At 41.3% G+C, this 21,373-nt stretch overlaps 1 protein-coding gene across 2 annotated transcripts in view; it reads left to right on the top strand.

Annotated features, from left to right (window-relative positions):
* The window catches only part of LOC132426614 (spermatogenesis-associated protein 31D4-like), a 203,268-nt gene that overhangs the window by 41,142 nt on the left and 140,753 nt on the right, over positions 1-21,373 (top strand). Inside the window, exon 4 of one of the 2 annotated variants that reach the window (XR_009519736.1) lies at positions 5,656-6,464. The exons of the other annotated variant lie outside the window; for it this stretch is intronic. The gene's annotated coding sequence lies outside the window, so the exon portion shown is untranslated. Of the gene's footprint in view, positions 1-5,655; positions 6,465-21,373 lie in introns of those variants that run through there. 2 annotated transcript variants of the gene reach the window in all.

Here is a 21,373-nt window from a genome sequence, read left to right as displayed (position 1 = left end):
ATTCAGTGGATTATAATCTATTTCTGTCCTTTTTAATTTTGATGCTTAAATTTTCTCAAATTTGGCCAATGACAGCCCCTTCAATCTGTTTGTCTTTTTGACATGTTTCCATGATGCTTTGAAGCACTACCTTAGTTTCTGTAGCAACTGGCTCATCTTGTATTCCCTCTGCCCCCTCCCTGGAATTAACCATTTCTCCAGTGAGCCCCCAGGTGAATTTTGGTAAGAAAATCAAATTTATCTTTTGTACCTGCCCCTCCCTTTTTCTCTTACCTTTCAGTAACCTGTCCCATGAGTCCCTACTGTAACTGTGATTTTCAGTATCTCTAGTTAGAGAGGAAATTCTGATAAATTCATTCACCTTAAAATTGTTTAGGAATCATTGCATTACCCTTCTTAGAAATGTTTGCATTTTAAAAAAGGAAACCAGTTAGAAAGCAATGCTCAATTAAACAACAGTATTAATCACAGAATGTTACTGGTGAAAGAGACTTTAGATCACAGGGTCACAGACTCAGCCCCGCTCAGCCCCCTAAGAGTTAGCGTGAATGTGTGTGCAAAAAGCCCAGTGATGTCAGCAACAGAGTGGTACAGACTGGGCTAAACTGGAGGGTGCAAGCCCACCTAATGATATTTAAATTAAAATAAATAAATAAACACTGGGCAGACCAAGCAAAATTTGTTTATTATCCTTATTTAGCAGAGGGCGGTCTATTCATGACTTCTGTGTTAAAGTAAAGCTAAACTAATGGTTTTAACACTGTGCTTCGGGGGGCCACCAAGATGCTTTATAGAACTTTCCTGGGGGTTCTGGAAATGCTGTGGACAGATCCACTCTCTACCTCCCAATCCTCTTCAGCCAGAGTCGCTTCCTTATTATCTGTTTGATGTGACAGGCACTGTGCGAGCCTCTGTTTGAAGGAAGGGATCTGTGAATTTTAAAACAAGTTCAACAATCACTGATGTAGTCCAGCCACCTAACCTTGCAGATTCTTGCAGATAAGCAGACTGAGGCCATCCGGGGATAACCAGTATTGCCGTGATTGTTACTGGCAGAGTTAAGCCTAAAACCCAGGTCTTCTGATGCTTGGTCCAAACTTTCTTCCTTACATAAAGTTGCTTCATCTAATGGTGGAAAATCAGGTGCTAGTGGCGAAGGTTATCCTAATGTTGTATCATGTACACAATAGGCCGTCTCTAAGTAAAGATGTCCCTGGTTGATACACAGCCTTTCATGCTCTGAAGACAAATACCCGTCCTGATTCTAGAGCTCTATAAATTGAGCATATAAGTGAATATTTAGGTAGAAAAATCAGGTCATCAAACACTTTAGTCACTGATTGGCATGTTAAAATGATACTTTCATCCATAAGGAGGTATGATTTCTAATAAATACATCAGATAATTTTTTCAAGTATATTCTTAAAACTCCTGGAAGATTTTTACTAATTGATAGAATATCAAAGACTATTTCCTGTCCCATTCTTAAGAAATCATCTTTTACTATGATAGTTTTTCATTTCTTCAGTTAAAATATATATGCTTAAAAGAAAAATGGTAAGATCTAGTATAAATCACTACATAGACATCATAAATCATTTTAAAGAGGACTGTTTTAGTCAATGTAGAGTTCTACTCAAACCTGTAGTTCTATTACAGTATAATATTTAACAGCTGGCAAACTCTTGCCTAAGTACTTTACTTTTTAAATTTTTAACCTTTATCTCTGCAAAACTTAAAACTGGAGTAACTTTCTGAATGCTCTCACAAGCCAGTTCAAAATTCCTGCATCTCTTTCATTTTTCAAATGAAACAGAGCTTTATCTTCAATTGTCTAGTTTATTTTTCTTGGTAGAAATAATATTTCTCTAAGGTTTTAAGAGGAAAAAATAGTATTAAAATATAAGTTGAATGTTAACACTTCTGATTGTTTCTAACATCCTGATATGATTAAAAGAAGACAGAGAGGCCAGGAAAGTCCTTGCAAACTAGATTTAAAATATTGCTCATTTAAAAATCTAAGATCAAATGTAGTTCTGTTCAAGTATAATTCACTACTGGTAAATGCTAAATTGTTTTTGAAGCAAGCATTACTTCAACTTTTGTGGATTATTTTCTTAAATTGTAGACTTTACCATTCATTCCTTTCACTTTTTATTGTCATTATTCCCCTTTTGCTCATTTTGCAACAGGGGAGTTTTTGGCTTTATTTTTTTTTAAGGAAATACTGAACGTAATGAATGAAACACATGTTATTACTGAGCCTAAAATGAATTGCATTAGCATTAGTATCTTTTATCTAATAAATTATAGTGCATATATATGCTTACCTTTTAAAAAATTTTAACTTGTGGATACTTATATTCTAATTAGTGTTCTTTTTTTTTTTTTCTATCAACTAATTTATCACTGGATTTGTCACTTTACTAAGCCAGTTTATTATTGAACATGTGAGTTTTCCTCTCTTTTTATTAATTTCATCATCATAAGACTATATGCATAATTATTCTGTTTCATCAAGAAACAGTTTTAAATGCTCACAGTGTTCATGGATGTATCCAGTTGTTTGTTATTCTTTCTTTCCTTTCTCTTCCTTTTTCTACCTTGAAGTTACCTTTTAGCCATAAGAGGCAGGTCACAGGCAGTAGACTTTGTCTGTAAAATATAATGTCTACTTCACGGGGCTCTTGGGAGAACTAAAAACAATAATGGAAGCTCCTAGCACAGTGCGTGACATCAGTATTTACTTTTACTTTTTGGTCCTTTAAGGAGTTGTACTTCCACAAGTTTGACAAGTTCTCAAAACTGCTGTTCTGGGCAAAATTTCACTTTCAGTAAAATGAAAGCCTGTGAGTAACTAAGTATGGCTCTTTGTCGGGGTTACATTTAAATGTAATAGGTAGATTTAGAATTTTGCCAAAGATGGGAGTGAGACAGCTTAGTGTGAAGGGAGGAGCCTTGGTCATGGGACAGCTACTACCCCCTCAGTCACTGACCTGCCAGGTGACCTTATCCACTTTGCTTTTGGGCTTCAGTTTCTTCAGCTGTGTTAGGATGTGGACGGTCTCCAGGGTGCTTTTGGTTCTAAAACCTGATGATTCTACAAATGCAGCACTTTTAAAAAGTGGATTTATCCTTGTGGTGAAAAAATTCCTGGAAGATATATACCATCACATTCATGCTGGGGGTGCCCGGGTGATGGCAGGAGGGATGGCCTTCTTTCTTCCCCACCTCTCTCCCTCTTTTCTTCCCTCCCCATCTCCTTCCCTTCTTTCCTTCCTTCCCTGACTTGTTTCTTCTTTCAGCAATTATTTATAGCACCTTCCATGAGCCAGGCAAGAGTGAGCAAGAATGTTTCAGTCCAGCATTCATAAAGCTAATAGTCTTTTTATCTATTTCTTTTCTTTTTCCCCTAAAAAATGTCAAGCATATAGAGAACCAGAAGGAACAGTAACTTGAACATCTATATCTCCTAGATTTACCAACTGTTAACAACTTTTATTCTGTGTGTGTGTGTGTGTGTGTGTGTGTGTGTGTATACACCCATATGTATATATATACACACCCATATGTATATATATATGTGTACACACACACACACACACACATGTTTTTCTGAACCATTTTAAAGTGCAGACACCATGCTTCGCCTCTAAGTAACTGAACATACATCTCCAAGAATCAGTACTCTCTCACAAGTAACCATAATACCATTATCACACCTAACTTAGGTGACCCACCCCCAAATTAGCACCAATCCTATAGAATTATATAATGTCTATTCCATATTCAGATTTCTTTAATTATCCCAAGAATGTCTTTTATTGCCCTCTTCATCAAATCCTGGTTCACCAATCAAGGTTCACATGTTAATTTGGTTTTTATTCCTCTGTCTCTTTTAATATAGAACTGTTCCCCCACTTTTTCTTTGTAATGACATTCACTTTTTGAAAAGTGCAGGCTCATTGTCTTACAGAACATACAAAATTCTAGATCTGTCTGATTGTTTCCTTATGGTGTCACGTAACTTATTTCTGTATTCTGTGTATTTGTTGTAATCTGGAAGTCTAGATGTTTGATTAGATTCATGTTAAAAGTTCTTGGCAAAAATATTTTATAGGTGAAGTTGTGCTACAAAGTTATATATATTTGAAGTTTTCTACAAAGATCATCTATTACTAATGATGAAGAAATAGAAATAAATTTAAATTTATATAATACATTGAATATAGTGGAAAAAGCATGAGTTTGCTAGCAGAGGCCTGGATTTGAGTACAGATTCTATTCTCTCTAGCACCTTGACCAGATTAATTAGCCTAGTAGTTTAGCTCTCCACAAAAGACCAGAGAAGACAGAATCACTCCAGGAACCTTCTTGAAATATGCATGCTTGTCCCTCCACTCCACTCCCTGGTATTTTTTTTAAAAGGGAGACTTTTTTATACCACCCCTCATCCCCAGGCCACCCTTCTCACCCCCACCCCAGGCTTAAATGCCACCAATTCTGTGTGCCAGGTGTCCTTATCTGAGAAATTTGGAAAATCTCTACCTTGAAGCGTTATTGTAAGTGTTGGAGATTAATAATAACATGTGTAAAGTACATAGCACAGAGTCTGCCGCATTATTATATGCTCAGTTCACCACCACTGTTATTGTTATTACATCAGTAATTTGCAAAGAAGGGAGAGAGAATTTGAAAAGGGACAGGAAGTGGTATAGTATAGAATATTCAGTTTCTAAGTGGTTACTTCAAAAACCTTCCAAGAATGTTTGTGCTCATGCAGTGACATCAATAAAAGTTCAGCTGAGACAGTGCTATGACACAGTAATCATTAACATTTATGCAGCCCTTTACAGTTTACAAAGCACATCCACATTCATTGTTATGTTTGATATATGCCCTCTTTCGCGAAGATCAGCTGTGCTTAATGCTTCGCCCAAGGACACAGCGTAATCAGTGGGGGAGCTCAAATTAGGAGTTCTGATTGTAGAACAGACTTCTTTTGCTGAAAATGTGCAGCCTGGAACAGACACCAAATGTCTCTTTTCTAAATTCCTGACCAAGGGACTCTTTCCTTATGGTGTCGGTTACTGAAATGCTTAGTTTAAAACTCTTTGAGTCTATTTCACACTTATAGCTCCTCATCTGTCGTATTTTCTCTGCGTTGGGTGACATTTCCTGTACTGTCGTGCGTTGTCACTCAGCCAGAAGGCTTTAGTTATTTCTTGCTCTTTGCTGTAACAGAGAGAAATACTGTTTAATGAATCTGAATTAACGCCATCAGGTGCATATTAAAAATGCATTCGAACCTTTCAGCTGGACTAATTTCCTTCCTAACATTGTGTAGCACTGGGCAAATTAAAGCCTCATCCAAAGATTGGCCCTTGTTTTCTGAAGCAGTTAGAACTGGTGTTTCTTAGTGTTGACCTTGATATTTTTTACCTGGTCATGTATAGCTCTTTTTTGGATAAGAAAAATATTACTATTCTAAACAAAAACTGACTATCTTTGGTTTAGCAAGCTAGTGTAGCATAAAACATCTTAGAGGAGATGACTTATTCTTTATTATTCAGTTTAAGGTATTTTCTAGTTTCTTTTTTGTATCACAAGATATTTAGAGTTATATTTCTTCTCTTTTTTTTTTGCGGTACGCAGGCCTCTCACTGCTGCTGCGTCTCCCGTTGCGGAGCACAGGCTCCGGACGTGCAGGCTCAGTGGCCGTGGCTCACGGGTCCAGCCACTCCGCGGCACGTGGGATCCTCCTGGACCGGGGTACGAACCCGCGTCCCCTGCATCGGCAGGCGGACTCTCAACCACTGCGCCACCAGGGAAGCCCCTTGTGAACTTTTTAGTTAACTTGTTGCCAGTGGTATCTACATTTCTATTCATATTAATGTTTTAGCATAATTCTGCCATGTCCAGGGAACAGATTCTGTGAGATTTCAGTCTTGTAAGAGCAGCTGAGACTTGCTTTGCTGTCCAGCATTTGTCAGTTTTGTAAGTGCTCCAAGTGCACTTGAAGAAGGAAATGTTTTCTGTAGTTATTGGTAGGAATGTTCCTTGTATATCAGTTACACCGTGTGTTAATCTTGTTCGAATCATGTGTATTTGCTGATTTGCTTTTTTTTGCTTGACTGTTTGCTTACCCTATTATATCCCAAGGGTTAAAATGTGTGTTAAAGGGACTTCCCTGGTGGCACAGTGGTTAAGAATCTGCCTGCCAATGCAGGGGACACGGGTTCAAACCCTGGTCCAGGAAGAGCCCACATGCCACAGAGCAACTAACCCCGTGCGCCACAACTACAGAGCCTGTGCTCTAGAGCCCGCGTGCCACAACTACTGAGCCCACGTGCCACAACTACTGAAGCCTGCACACCTAGAGCCCATGCTCCACAACAAGAGAAGCCACCACAATGAGAAGCCTGCACATTGCAATGAAGAGTGGCCCCCACTCGTGCTCAGCAACAAAGACCCAACACAGCCAAAAATAAATTTTTTAAAAAAAGTGTTAAAATCTCTCACTAAATGTATAAATGCATTTCTTTCTTCAGTTTTTGATATATATATATATTTGGAGGCAAAGTTATTAGGTACATACAAAATTTAGAATTGTTCTGTCTTGTGAACGTAACCTTTTTCTCAGAATGAAGTGTCCCTCTTTGTCTCTAGGGATGCTTTCTGCTTCAGACACTACTTTGATACTAATACAGCTATACTGTGTTTCTTCTGGTTAATATTTATATCCTTTTTGTCATCCTTTTCCTTTTTCTCTCTGATTATTCTCAATCTTTTTAATATTTCACATGTGTCTCTCCTTATATTTTGCCATATTTCCTTTACATAATTTTTGCTCATCTTTTAAAATTAAGTTGTAGACATTGTGACTTTAGCATACATCTTCCCAAATAATCCCCTAATATCATCTAATACCCAACCCACACTGAAATACCCACAATTGTTCATAAGGTGACTTTTATAACTGTGTGGCTGCAGTTATAACTGCATTTGACTGTGTGGCTCTTAGTCTTTCAAAATCTAGAATAAGCTAACTTAATCGATACACTGTTGTACCAAATGACCACAAGGAAATGAAACATATTTTAAAGATTACTCTTAAATATATGTAAGAAATATAGTCAGTACATCCCATTTGTAATAATAATTTGAAAAACACAGAAAGTAGAAATGAAAAAATAGCAAACACTTTTATATCTTCCACCAATTGTGAGCATGACTACCTTCCTGGTATTATATTTATCTATTTCTGATTTTTGAAGAAATCTTCGTCTGTTTCACATTATATGCTCATTATAGAGGCTTAGGAGTGAAATTTCTGAGACTAAAGGTATAACCTCTTTTAAGGCTTTCCAGGACGGTGTTTCAAAGTTTAACAATCCCAGTGTGCCAAAGCTTCCTGCCTTAGAAGGGACGTCCTCCTCAAAGCAGACACCGCATGGGTCATTACTTATCATGGATATTTAACTATCGTGGAGAATTTGTTACCACACACCTATAGTGGAGATATCCTGTGGTAAAAACGGAAAATGCCAGATACCTTCTCAGGCTCCCTCGAAGCTAAGCCATCAGCATGTAACCTGGGATTAACCAGTCAGATCAGCCCCCTTCAGACTTTCAGGCTGAAGCCATTTACACGAAGAAGCAGGCACAGTGGAGACTCCTTCTGGGGGTTATAGGGGCAGCCGCTTTGAGCAAATCAGCATCTGATATTCAGTGCTGAGGTAGTGATTCAAGTCATGAGGTCCAGAATTCAGTGGTGGTGGCATCAGTGTCCTCACCAGAAGGACTCTGGCATGATTTTGGCTCTGGTCTTGGCCAATGTCTTATTCTTTCCCATTTCTTGAGCCTGGTTGTCCAGCCTTCTCTGACCCCCTGTCAAGTCTCAATATCCTTTAAGAAATACTTCTCTATTGAAACCAGCCAGAGTTTGATTCTATTGCTTACCAAAAAAGAACTTGACTAACTTTCCATGCAGGGATTCTCCCTTCTATATAGCAGGACCTATTTCAAATGGGAGGAAAATTGGCATGCATGAGGGAGATCAGGGAGAGCAGAGAGGGCTCAGCAAGTTAACTTCTCAGGACTTGGAGTTGGGAAGAGTCTAGTTCAAACGGGGTCAATATTGGAAGGAAGGTAAGAGTAGCTTCTTAAGAAGATAACATTTATCATTCTTGGGTACCTGACCTGGCTGTCAGCAGAGTGATTGCAGGGCCAGTTCAGGAGTCCAGCCCTTGTAAATGTGACACCAGAAATGTTAGACCTCCAGGTGGGTGGTAAGCCAAGTGGCCTTGGTTGAGACTGTGACTGTGCATCTGAGACTCTAGGTGGGATAGAGGGACAGTGGCAGATGAAGCTGTGTAGGCTTGAAGTAGAAGCTAACAATCACCACGGAAGGCCATGCCCCCACTTCTAGAAATTCTCTTTGGCAATTTCTTCAGAACCAATTTGCAAGTAGTACAACCAAAGCAGTCTCATTCCTTAGGAGGCCAACTTTGTGTCTGACCAAAACCGGTATTGCCCCAGCTTGTTCACGGTTCCCATGGGGATTGACTTGGAATTGAGTAGAAATTTAAACAAATTTTGGCAATTTCAAAAATCCGGAAAACCAAGGTCGTAACCACTGAGATATTTTTAAAAGCATTGCCAGCTCTACAGGCAAGCTTTAGAGTAACTATTTATTCAGCCTTTATGTATATACAAAGTTACATCAGTACTTCACATCAACTGTCTTATTTTAATCTCTCAACAACCCTGAAAGGTAGGTGTTAGTGACCTTGTTTTATGGATGAAAGCACAGGCTGAGAGGTTAATTATCAGATAAGACAGCACGTCTTAAAGCGAGAATTCAAACCCAGGTCTGGTTCATTCTAAAGCACATGCTCTTTTCAGCATTACTGTTGTCTCCTCAGGAGACTGCTTTAAAGAGAACAATATACAGCTGACTATAAATTCCAGCTTTTAAAAGTCACAGTTAACATATCCAGAAGCCCATTTGTGAAATATCTCACAGCATTCTGCTGAAAAGCTGTGAAATCTTTGATTAAGGGCTTAAAAATGGTGAAAAGTAATAAACAGTAGGTCTGACTACAACTCAAGTAGTAAAACACCTTCACTAATTTTCATACTCAGCAAAAATATTTTTAATGATTTAAAAAAAGTCATAGTACTCACTCTACTAACTCAATGACATGCTGAAATATTAGCCTAGCTTGTGTAACCTTAAACGCGGCCGCACTCTCTGTTTGGGCATGATGCTTTCTGCCAAGGGGCGGAAGAGCGGGCCTTGTGAAGGGGTTCTTTCTGGGCATTTCTTTCCATGATTCTTTTTTTCTTTCTTTTTTTTTTGGCTACGTTGGATCTTTGTTGCTGCACGCGGGCTTTCACTAGCTGCAGCAAGCGGGGGCTACTCTTCATTGTGGTGCGCGCGCTTCTCATTGCAGTGGCTTCTCTCATTGCAGAGCACAAGGCTCTAGGCATGCGGGCTTCAGTAGTTGTGGCGCACGGGTCTAGTTGGCTCCGCGGCATGTAGGATCTTCCCAGACCAGGGCTCGAACCCGTGTCCCCTGCATTGGCAGGCGGATTCTTAACCACTGCGCCACCAGGGAAGTCCCTTTCCATGATTCTTAATGTGTGTTTGTTAAGGACCACACACACACACACACGCACACACTAGCTAAAAGTCTAACCCTCTAGATTTCATTTGGCTGACCTCAGGCCAGTCTTCAGACTGCCGCTAATGCCCACCAGAAAGGAGAAAGAACCGGGAACAATCACTGAACTGCAGTGCTTTACACTTCCTCCCCCCCCCCCCACCCCCCGGCAGTGAGGGAGGGACCATTGTGTAGATTGTGAGGGGGAGGTGGGGAAGGTGTGATTGGACTGGGGAGGTGGGGAAGATGTCAGATTTTCTTTTTAAAAATAATAGTTTGCTGCTTGGGCATCAGCAGGGGATAGGACGGTGCCTGCCCTGCTTGGTGGCGCTCATCCCACAGACCCATTCACCGTGGGGTTGTGTCTGTGTTAGGAGCCGGTCTGGGGGTTGCTGAGCAGATCGAGTCTTCGTTTGTCGTTGCTCACCTTGGGTGGTGCTCTGTCCATTTCACCGCCCAGTCACTGACACGGTGAGTATTGTCACTGTGGTGCTGTGTTGTCTTAAGGGTTCCGAAAAACAACAACGGCAACCACCAAGCAAACAAACAAAACCTTTCTGCTTCCCAAATATGTCCCCGAGGGAAGATTCAAAGGGTGCAAATGCTGTTCTGGACCAGATGGGCACTAGTGTCTCTGTTCTCCTCTGAAGGTGGGCTTGGTGGTAGGAGGCAGGAAGGGGCCCAGCAGAGGGGTTTTCCACGCTGTTGCCCTCCTGCTACAGTTGTTTCAGATGCTCCAGCTCCAGCCAGCCAGTCCTGGATTGTCTCTGCACAGCACGCAGAAAAACCTTTGTTTTGTAAAAGTAACTCCTTTGATTTCTCCCAGCCTCGGACCCTGCTTAGTTAGGGGCACTGACCAAGAGGTTAGTCATCTCTGGCCATCCTGGGGAGTGAGGAGGGGACCACCCATGGCTTCCCAGCTGCACTGCCCGTGGAGCAAAGGGTTCAGAAGCAAAGGATTTTTAAAAATATAATAATATAAAAAGAACGAAAGAAAGAAGACCTCTGAAAATCCTTACTGTTTCCTGCTATCTCCTACAGCGATTGCCCTTTCGTTAGTGTGGTATAACAATGTGAAGGTTTTTTATCACTTTGATATCAGCCTAATTCTTGAGATTAAGCTTGGCAAACCACTTATCAAGGTTAGTGAGAAGAAAGGTGTGTGACTGGGAATCACCACCTAGTCCTTTAGTTATTATACATTTTCCTGTTCATCCTTTGAGGAGTAAGACAATAATAGTATACTATAGTTTAGTTTAGTATTGTTTACTATAGTCAAACAATACCACATTGTTTTACTACTCAGGATCCCCTTGGTTGCTGGCAACTGAAATCCAAACTGAACTTGTCTAGGAAAAAGGGAGGGTTTATTGGGAGGATATTGGGATATTTTAAGTAACCAAAGGCAGGATTAAAAGTCAATCTATGGGGCTTCCCTGGTGGCACAGTGGTTGTGGGTCCACCTGCCGATGCAGGGGACACGGGTTCATGCCCCGGTCTGGGAGGATCCCACATGCCGTGGGGTGGCTGGGCCCGTGAGCCATGGCCGCTGAGCCTGCGCGTCCGGAGCCTGTGCTCCGCAACGGGAGAGGCCATAACAGCGAGAGGCCCGCGTACCGCCAAAAAAAACACCTAATCCAGATACGTATATATGGTAAGAACTATAGGATTCATTCATTCATTCATTTTAACTTGGGACTCCAAAGAAGGCAAAATATGGAGAATGACTGGACTCACATTCTAAAAAAAACCAAATACATAGTAGTTTACAGTCATTTTTATATACACTATTGTGTAAGGGATTTTAGTGAATTTTTATGTTCACCTCAGGTTCCTCCTGAAAGAAGCTATGACTACTGTAAATTCATGTGTCTAAGGGAATTCTCTATGCTTGTCCAGACTGGATTCTCTTCTGCATGCTCTCCATTGCTTTTGTCTTATTTGGTTTTGTCTGAGATGTCCACTTTTTACCTCTTATTTCTGACTGTTGCCTCTGCCAACCCACGGGAACAGCCGTGCTCACCGTGGCCTCCTGGCCTGATTGAGTTCCCTCTGTGCGCTCTCAAGGGCGTCCACTGTCATTCTGCCGAGGTGGCTGCCTCTCCAGGTGCTGATTGTGGGTGGAATGTTCGAAGCCCCCTAGGCAGGAGGAGCTTTCTTTTCCTGACTGGTATCTGAAGAGCACGTAAAGAGATTGTTCCTTTACTCAGCCCCCTGGTGTAGTCTTCGGCATGAAACACTCCTTCTCTCTACCACCCATCTCACCTGACTCCCTGCCACAATATGTTGCCAGCAACCTAGATATTACTGTTCATTAATTCATGCCTAACATGCAGTGGCTTATACTAGGTGTTATTGAATGTCTAAAAATAGGCACAGAGCCTGGAAGTGAGAAGTGAAAATTGCAAAATGGCTGGGTAGAAAAAATGATGGAACACAGAGCAGGCCTTTTGATATATTTCCTTGTGGTAATCTTTTACAGGTTAAATAAGACTAATATTCATGCTGAACCCAGGGCAGTTAGCCTCTTCAGATGTTTTACTTCTTAGCCTTTTCCAAAATCTGTTTTATTTATTTAATTTAACAGGACTTTGCCTTGATTGGGGCCATTTGTATAAGATGTTTTGCATTATGCGATGGCAATCATGTTTGCATGTTTGCATTTGTCAAGTTTTGCCTGTCAAATCAGGCAACTAATTTCAGCAAATATACTTTCATGTCCACATGACCATCATTGGGGCATAAGAGTATACTGTAACAAACCCCCCAAATGGTCTTTAGGAGTAAAAGGTTTTATATTTTCTATTTATAGGAAGAATTTGAGGGGAAGGAGGAGAGCATAGCTTTATTTTTAAAATAGTATAATTGAGTATATAATTTAAATGCAAAACCGTAGGCTAGTATTTTCTGATTGTAACCTGAACGACTGATGGGGCAAAGAGGGTTGCAGTATTCCTATTCTTGATTACTGATTTCTGCTTTTCTTTTCTTTCTTTCTTTTTAATTGAAGTATAGTTGATTTACAATATTATATTAGTTTCAGGTGTACAAATAGTGATTCAGTGTTCTTATAGATGATACTCCATTTAAAGTTATTACAAAATAATGGCTTTGACGTTTTTGCTTTTCCTTCCTCCTCTGCTTTCCTGGGACAGCACTCCCTATGAAGTGTTAGCCCACTGCTTACTCTTTTTTTTTTTTTTTTTGCGGTACGCGGGCCTCTCACTGCTGTGGCCTCTCCCATTGCGGAGCACAGGCTCCAGACGCACAGGCTCAGCGTCCATGGCTCACGGGCCCAGCCGCTCCGCGGCACGTGGGATCCTCGCGGACCGGGGCACGAACCCGTGTCCCCTGCATCGGCAGGCGGACTCTCAACCACTGCGCCACCAGGGAAGCCCCCACTGCTTACTCTTATCCTGTTTTCTAGGAGACTAGGCTAAGACATCTTCTAACATGTTGTAAACATGAGTTCACAAATAATCTTAGTACTATGATTTTATTTAATCTCTCTAACAAATCTATAAAGTAAATAGCCTAGGCCCACTCGTTACAAATGTCAGGGCTGGAATGTGTATCCACAATTTTTGATTTTGAGTCAAGGACCTTTCACGTTATTCGTGTTTCTCAAATTAGGGTCTGAAGATCCTTGAAAGCCTGCAGTTGTATTTTCAAGGGGCCTTGAGTTCTCTGCAAGAATTTAATTTTGTGTTTTCATTTTGATGATCGTAATAAATGACTGTCAACATATTTTGGTTCCTTTGGATGATCAACTTAACAGAGAGCTGCCATGTGCTTTCAGGGCCTGAATTTTTGTCTGTGTTTGAGATTTTTGTTGGTTCCAGGGAGTGCCACTTTAATTGTTGGAGACAAATGATTTGGAAAACACACACACACAGGCAGTTAACATGTGAAGGTTGTTCTCACCAAGTGAAGGCCAAATGACTTCATCACAGGATGTACAAAGGAAGGCTCTGCGTAGTTTAAATGGAGACAAGAGGTGGAAGCATTGAGTCATTACACAGCATGTGGTCAACACACTGGACTCAGAGGAGCCTGCGCATTGAAGAGGGTGCTGCATTCAGATCGTGGGCTAGAGTGGCCGGCTGCACGTGTCCGATTAAATTAAAATTGTTAATTTGAATTTTGAGTCCTACATTTGTTGACCAGCAACTTAATTTTAAGTTTATTGTTGTATGGGGAATTCCCTGGCGGTCCAGTGGTTAGGACTCCAAGCTTCCACTGCCGAGGGCCCAGGTTCGATCCCTGGGTGGGGGAGCTAGGATCCTGCAAGCCGGGTGGTACGGCCACAAAAAAAAAAAAAAAAAATTATTGTTGTATGATCTCTGTATGCAGACATTCTTTATGTCTAGTTTTGTACCATATGAAATTATTTCATAATTTATTTGTCTGCTTATCTGTTGCCTTTTTTTTTTTTTTTTATTTTGTCTGCACGGGCTCTTTCTTGTGGCGCGCAGACTTCTCTAGTTGCGATGTGTGGGTTTATGTAGTTGGGGCACGCGGGCTCTAGAGCGCATGGGCTCAGTGGTGGTATGTGGGATCTTATTTCCCTGATCAGTGATCAAACCCGGGCCCCTTGCATTGGAAACGCGGAGTCTTAACCACTGGACCACCAGAGAAGTCCCTATTGTCTGTTTTTTTTACATTGGGATATAAACTTCTGGAGAGCAAAGGCCTTGCCTCTCTAGTTTTCTCTTTTTCATGAACGTTGGAGCCTTGGGGAAGGAAAGAATCTAGAGAGACCTTATAGACCAAGTGCAGAAGAGGATCTAGGATATAACTCTAAGGAAGTTAAGTATTTGAGAGGTGAATAATAGAAGGTAAGCTGGCAATGTAGACCAAAGGAACATCTAGGCGAAAGAGGAGTGTAAAATCATGGAAGACATTGGAGGACAGTGTTTCAAAAAGCAGGTCAGAGTCGATAGTATAAATGCTGCCTAGAAGATAAATATGGTGTCTAATGGCTGTGGTGACTTGGAGGACATTGGTCACCCTGGGGGAAGTATGTTTTGTTGAAATGATGGGGTGAAAACCAGCCTGGAGTGGAGAGAGAGAGGCATGAGAGATGGAGAAGTTGAGGCACTAGTTGTGAATGACTCAACTCCTTCATGAAATTTGGCAGTGGGAGATCCAAGGATGTAGCTAGAGTTGGGCATGAGCCAAGGGAGGAATTTTTTTTTTTTTATTGGAAGATAATTGAGCTGATGGACTGAGACTGAAAGAGAAGTTGAAGTTGAAGGGAAAGGAGCGATGGGGGATAATGGATGTCACCAAGTTTGTGAGAGGCAAGAGGGATAGAATCGGAAGACAGAAAGAGGTAGGCTTCAGAATGAGTAGGCCACCAATTCCATTATGATAAGAGAGAAGGAAGGATATGTACTCAACACCTGCTATTAGGAGACAACAAGGAACATGGTCCCCATCTTTGAGAAGCAATAGTCCAGTTGGAGTGGCAAGATGTTGCAACAGAAAAGAATAATAACTCGGTCTGTGATAAGCCTACAGGCAATGAGTGCCGGAGCATTTTGGAGGAGAGCAAGATGAGCTCCTGATGCTATGATCAAGGAAGTCTTCACGATAAGTGGCATTTGATTTGGAACTTGAAAGCAGAGTAGGATTTTACTACCTGGAGATATAAGTGGTAAGAGAAAATAAAGGAGAAGGAGAGTGCATTTCATGTGGAGGGACTGGCATGAACAAAGGATTGAAGTACTGTACTTCAATTGGTTTATCCTTCAGCAAAGAAACAGGGACTTTTTTTTTTTTATCTGTACTCTGACAGAACACAGCAATTGAGAGGAAGAAAGAGACCTTAGAGATTATCCCGTCTAATGTCCTTATTTTTCTAGGTATGAAAACTGGGGTGCAGAGGGATGGAAGTGACTGCTGAAAGTCACAAAACTCTTTTTTGGCTGCGCTACGCAGCTCGCGGGATCTTAGTTCCCCGACTAGGGATGGAACCCGGGCCCTCGGCAGTGAAAGTGCAGAGTCCTAACCACTGGACCGCCAGGGAATTCCCTGAAAGTCACAAAACTCTTAGATGAGAGTTGGGCTCCGGCTCACAAAGGTAGTTTCCATGATAACGTTATTGTACGTGTTGTAAGGGTAGAATACATTCAGTAAAACTGCACCTGATTTTATTAAATTACATCAGAGGTGCAAGGGAGTAAAGACCAGAAGAACTTTACATTTTTCAAAAAGAGATATAGTTATTAGTCATAGTGATTATAAGAATTCTAAGTTTTGCTCTGGAGCTATTTCATTTTCACCTGCATTAGTAAAGAGATAAGGATAATTCGTTATTAGGTGATTGATGATTTCCTGCAATTCACCAAACATACTGGTCTCCTATGCCTTGGACCAATTAAGCCCCAATTGGCCAAAAGTGAATTTGAAGAAAATTTTATGCCGACTCAAAGTAAATATTTACAATAGAGGAGGGGAAGGAGGTATTAGTTTCCTGTGGTAGCTGTAAAAAATTACCACACACTTAGTGGCTTAACACAGGTATACCATCTTACAGTTCTCAAGGTCAGAAGTCCAATGCAGGTCTCACTGGGATAAAGTCAAGGTGTTGGCTGAGCTGCATTCCTTTTTGGAGACTCCAGAGGAGTATATGTTCCCTGCTTTTCCAGCTTCTAGAGGCTGCCCATGTTCTTTTGCCTTGAGGCCCCCTTCCTCCATATCAAAACCCAGCAACATTGCACCCCTCTAACTCTTTTTCTCTAGTAACTAGAAAATTTGATCTCCCTCTGACCACACCCAGGAAAAGAGGTTCCAGTGCTTTTTTTTTTTTTTTTTTTTTTTTTGCGGTATGCGGGCCTCTCACCGTTGTGTCCTTTCCCACTGCAGAGCACAGGCTCTGGACGCGCAGGCTCAGCGGCCATGGCTCACAGGCCCAGCCGCTCCGCGGCATGTGGGATCCTCCCGGACCGGGGCACGAACCCATGTCCCCTGCATCAGCAGGCGGACTCTCAACCACTGCGCCACCAGGGAAGCCCGGTTCCAAGGCTTTTAAGGACTTACGTGATTAGCCTGGGTCCACCCGGTTAATCCAGGATTATCTCCTCATCTCAAAACCCTTAACCTTAATCACATCTGTAAAGTTCCCTTGCCCTGTAAAGTAACAAATTCACAGGTTCTGGGATTAGGACATGGACATATTTGTGGGGAGGGGCATTATTTGGCCTACCACAAAGAAGAAGAAAGAGGAAGAGAAAAATTATGGATTATTAAAGAGATGACTTACAGGTAACTGGAAAAGAAAATGAGCATCAAGAGCCAGTATAAATTCACTAAATCATAGCAGGTGTCATTTTCTTATTTAACGAGTTACTGGGTAAATAGACATGGGGATGCCAGGGACAAATTTATTAGCTTGGTTTTTCTCTCAGGATGTTCTTGTGGAAAGATGAAGGAATGTGTGTCAGATGTCAGTGCAATAAGCTCCATTCACAACTCATTAAACGACTGATGAAAAGTGGAAATGGATGTAAACCTAGATGAAGTCCTCCTTAGGTGTCACAGGGCTTTTTGTCCTTGGTCCTTCTTCAGTCGCCGCTTTATCAGTGACTTGGCTGAGGACTTAAAGGTCAGGCATATCGAATCTGCAGGCAACACAATAAGATTCAAAAGTTAGAGAAAATCTTAATAAACTGGGAAGAGAAGATGAAAGCATATGAACTGTTATAATAGGAAATGTGAAGTCTTAAATTTCAGGGAGAAAATCCGTTAAATACAGGACGGATGGTACTAGATTTGGTGTCAGTTTATGTGGGGGGAAAAAAGGAAGACGATGCATCAGTGAAAGTAGAAGTGATGTTAAAGGCATCAATTAATGATTTTTGAGCATTTCCTATCTATCAGGTACTGTGCTGGGAGCTTTACATATGTCATACACTTTGACCCTCAAAAAAATACCTTATGTCTGTCTCACAGATGATTTTTTTTTTTTTAGTGTTTTGAGATGTGAAGTAACTTGTCCAAGATTGCAAAATTATCTATCACTACAAATTGGGGTCTGACCCCAAAGCCCATACTCATAATAGAATCGCAGGAGGATTTTTCAAAAGCCAAGGAATTGTAGCTACGTTAGTAAAAATACAGTGCCCACATCGTAACAGAAGAAATCTCAGGTGTATCTTCCAGTTTGTGCTTTTCCTATTAAGAGGGGATTTGATACACTTGAATGTGCATAGAGGAGTATGACCAGGATCATGAGTGGCTTGGACACCAAGGCATAGGAGGAGCGATGGAAAAAACTTGGTATATTTTGCCTAAAAGAGAGTTGGGTGGAGATGGATGGCACAAAAGTATAATTACTTGCGAAAAATATTGAAGGCAGAAGAGTTTTGTCTTCCAGAACTTGTGTGGAGGCAGATTTTGTTCAAGAGAACTTGTTGTTAATGATTTATGTTATGAAGTCAGCATTCAAGGACAGGCTTGGTGTGAGTTCCTTGGAAGCAGCAACCAAAGTACTTTCATCTTTGGGGTTAAACGATGCTTGGCAGGTGCTCAGTTTGGGCAGAATATGTTAACAAGTGACTTTGTCAGGGACATCATGTAAGAAATTAGTGAAGTAAGAAGCAAGTTGGGGAGAAAATATTTGCAAATGAAACAACAGACAAAAGATTAAGCTCCAAAATATACAAACAGCTCATGGAGCTCAATATCAAAAAAACAAACAATCCAATTAAAAAATGGGCAGAAGACCTAAATAGACATTTCACCAAGGAAGACATACAGATGGCCAAGAGGCACATGAAAAGATGCTCAACATCACTAATTATTAGAGAAATGCAAATCAAAACTACAATGAGGTATCACCTCACACCGGTCAGAATGACCATTATCAAAAAAATTTAGAAACAATAAATGCTGGAAAGGGTGTGGTGAAAAGGGAACCCTCCTGCACTGTTGGTGGGAATGTAAATTGATACAACCACTATGGAAAACAGTATGGAGGTTCCTTAAAAAACTAAAAATAGAGCTACCATATGAGCCAGCAATCCCACTACTGGGCATATACCCTGAGAAAACCATAATTCAAAAAGAGACATGCACCCCAATGTTCACTGCAGTACTATTTACAATAGGTAGGACATGGAACCAACCTAAATGTCCACCAACAGATGAATGGATAAAGAAGATGTGGCACATATATACAATGGAATATTACTCAGCCATAAAAAGAAACAAAATTGAGTTATTTGTAGTGAGGTATATGGACCTAGAGTCTCATACAGAGTGAAGTAAGTCAGAAAGAGAAAAACAAATACTGTATGCTAACACATACATATGGAATTTAAAAAGAAATGGTACTGATGAACCTAGATGCAGGGCATGAATAAAGATGTAGACATAGAGAATGGACTTGAGGAGGGAGGGAGGGGGAAGCTGGGGTGAAGTGAGAGAGTAGCATCGACATATATATACTACCGAATGTAAAATAGATAGCTAGTGGGAAGCAGCAGCATAGCACAGGGAGATCAGCTCGGTGCTTTGCGATGATCTAGGCGGGTGGGCTAGGGAGGATGGAGGGAGGTTCAAGAGGGAGGGGATATGGAGACATATGTATGCATATGGCTGATTCACTTTGGCATACAACAGAAACTAACACGGTATTGTGAAGCAGTTATACTCCAATAAAGATCTATTAAAAAATGAAGCAAGTTAGAAGAGATGGACTCTAGGGTTACTGCCGAGTTTGGGATTTTTCTTTTATTTGATTTAGATTGTTGACTTGAGATAAGCAACCCACAGCCCTGGGTCCGCTGCCCTTCTTGGCTAACTGGTAAGTTAATGCAAAGTTCTAATGGCCTGATTAACACTAAGTTCTAATGACTTGAATATCAACATCAAAACTATTTCATATTTGCATTACTGTTAAGTCTCTAAACATGTTGATGTTTTAATTGTTCTCCAGTAGCCTCCGTTATTTTTTCCCCTTGCATTTTGGCAGGATTGATTGGATAAATCATAGGAAAACAAATTAAATTTGCAATCTGGCCACTTTCTGTAAACAAGCTAGCAAGATAAGGGCTGCTGAGGGGTTATAACTATGACAATAGCCACCTTGAGTCAAGTGGAATTACTTTAGAGGGTTCATGTAGAAAGTGAGTCATAAACTGTGGAGCAGTAAAGACGACCAAGAGGATACAGACATGGAAGGAGATATCATAGAACTGGGGCAGAGTCGACAGTGGCCTGTATTATATTTTGAGGAGCTTCAAGAAAGGCCATTGTCCAGCTTTAAAAAAAATTATGTTGAAGCCATATGTGTTTATCAAAACCCCATCTTCAATGCAACAAGATATATAAATATTAATCTGTGGTCCCAGTGGAGTAGACAGCTGAGTTTCTCCTAACATTCTTACATTTCTTTTGCTCTATTTTGATGCCCAGCTATTAGACTCAAGTGGGGTGGGTGTCACTGAGTGGCAAGAGTGTAGTACTGTTATATCCATTCCCCCAACCCACCAGCATTTTATACCCAGTTATTTATTTATTTATGTTTTGCTGTACGCGGACCTCTCACTGCTGTGGCCTCTCCCACTGCGGAGCACAGGCTCCGGACGCGCAGGCCCAGCGGCCATGGCTCACGGGCCCAGCCGCTCCACGGCATGTGGGATCCTCCCGGACCGGGACACAAACCCACGTCCCCTGCATCGGCAGGCGGACTCCCAACCACCGCGCCACCAGGGAAGCCCATATACCCAGTTATTTGTAACCCCTGTTATTATTGTCTCACAAAGTTCATTATAATATGATACCATGTCACCATGGATACCTACAAGTGATGAATTTGTACAGTTATTTAGCCCTTTGGAAGGTGCCTCCTTGAAATTTAATTTGTGGGATTCCCAAGTTATTTCCCATTACAGTCATCCTGGCTACCAACCACTTACTCGTTTGTCTTAGGTACCTGAAATTCCCACTGTTAGAGTTATTCCTTTAGTTTTCAGAGAAGACTCTTTCAGAAAGGTAATCCGCTAAATCACTGGAATAGAGTTAATTTATCAGATCAGTTTGCCTATCTTTTCTTTCCTAGGATTCCCTATGTATCACTCAGGGTCTCTTTAGGAAATGGATGGCATATTCAAGCTGGGTGATTGAAGAGAATTTAATGAAGGGGCTGTTTATGAAGCATGTGTGGCTTAGGGACAGCCCATACTAATAACACGTGGCTTCATTAGCCCACCTAGGCCTGATGGGGCAAGGGGCAGTTCCTGGAACCTGGAGAGGTGGTTGCCTGAAGAGGCTACCTGAGAGTTGCTGTGACATTTGGTGAAGGGATGAAGCAGGGAGCAAGCCGGAGAATAAATATCCAGCCTTCACTCTTCTCTCTCCTTCTGTATACTCTTGGTCTCCCACATTGACTAAACCCAAACAAAAGCAGAGGACATAGAAGCCCACTGGTGTCATCCATATAAGTCAGTCTCCCGGGGCAGGGCAGAGAGTGGATCTGGAGGGGCAAAAGAGATCCAGCACAATTGGTAGCAAAGTTGGAGTTTCCACTGTGCTCCACCTCCGTACCTTCACTGTTCCTGTGGGCCATCTCATTTATAGTTTCTTCTCCTCCCTTCATCCTGTAGGTGGATGTCCAAGTAACTCCACCTGAATCTCCCCTTGGCATCTCACTCTCAACATGCCTGGAATGAATTCATCACTCTCATCATCTTATGCCC

Source organism: Delphinus delphis, chromosome 6 (assembly GCF_949987515.2).
Source record: "Delphinus delphis chromosome 6, mDelDel1.2, whole genome shotgun sequence".
Lineage (NCBI taxonomy): Eukaryota > Metazoa > Chordata > Mammalia > Artiodactyla > Delphinidae > Delphinus > Delphinus delphis.
This window is presented reverse-complemented; position numbering and strand designations above follow the sequence as displayed.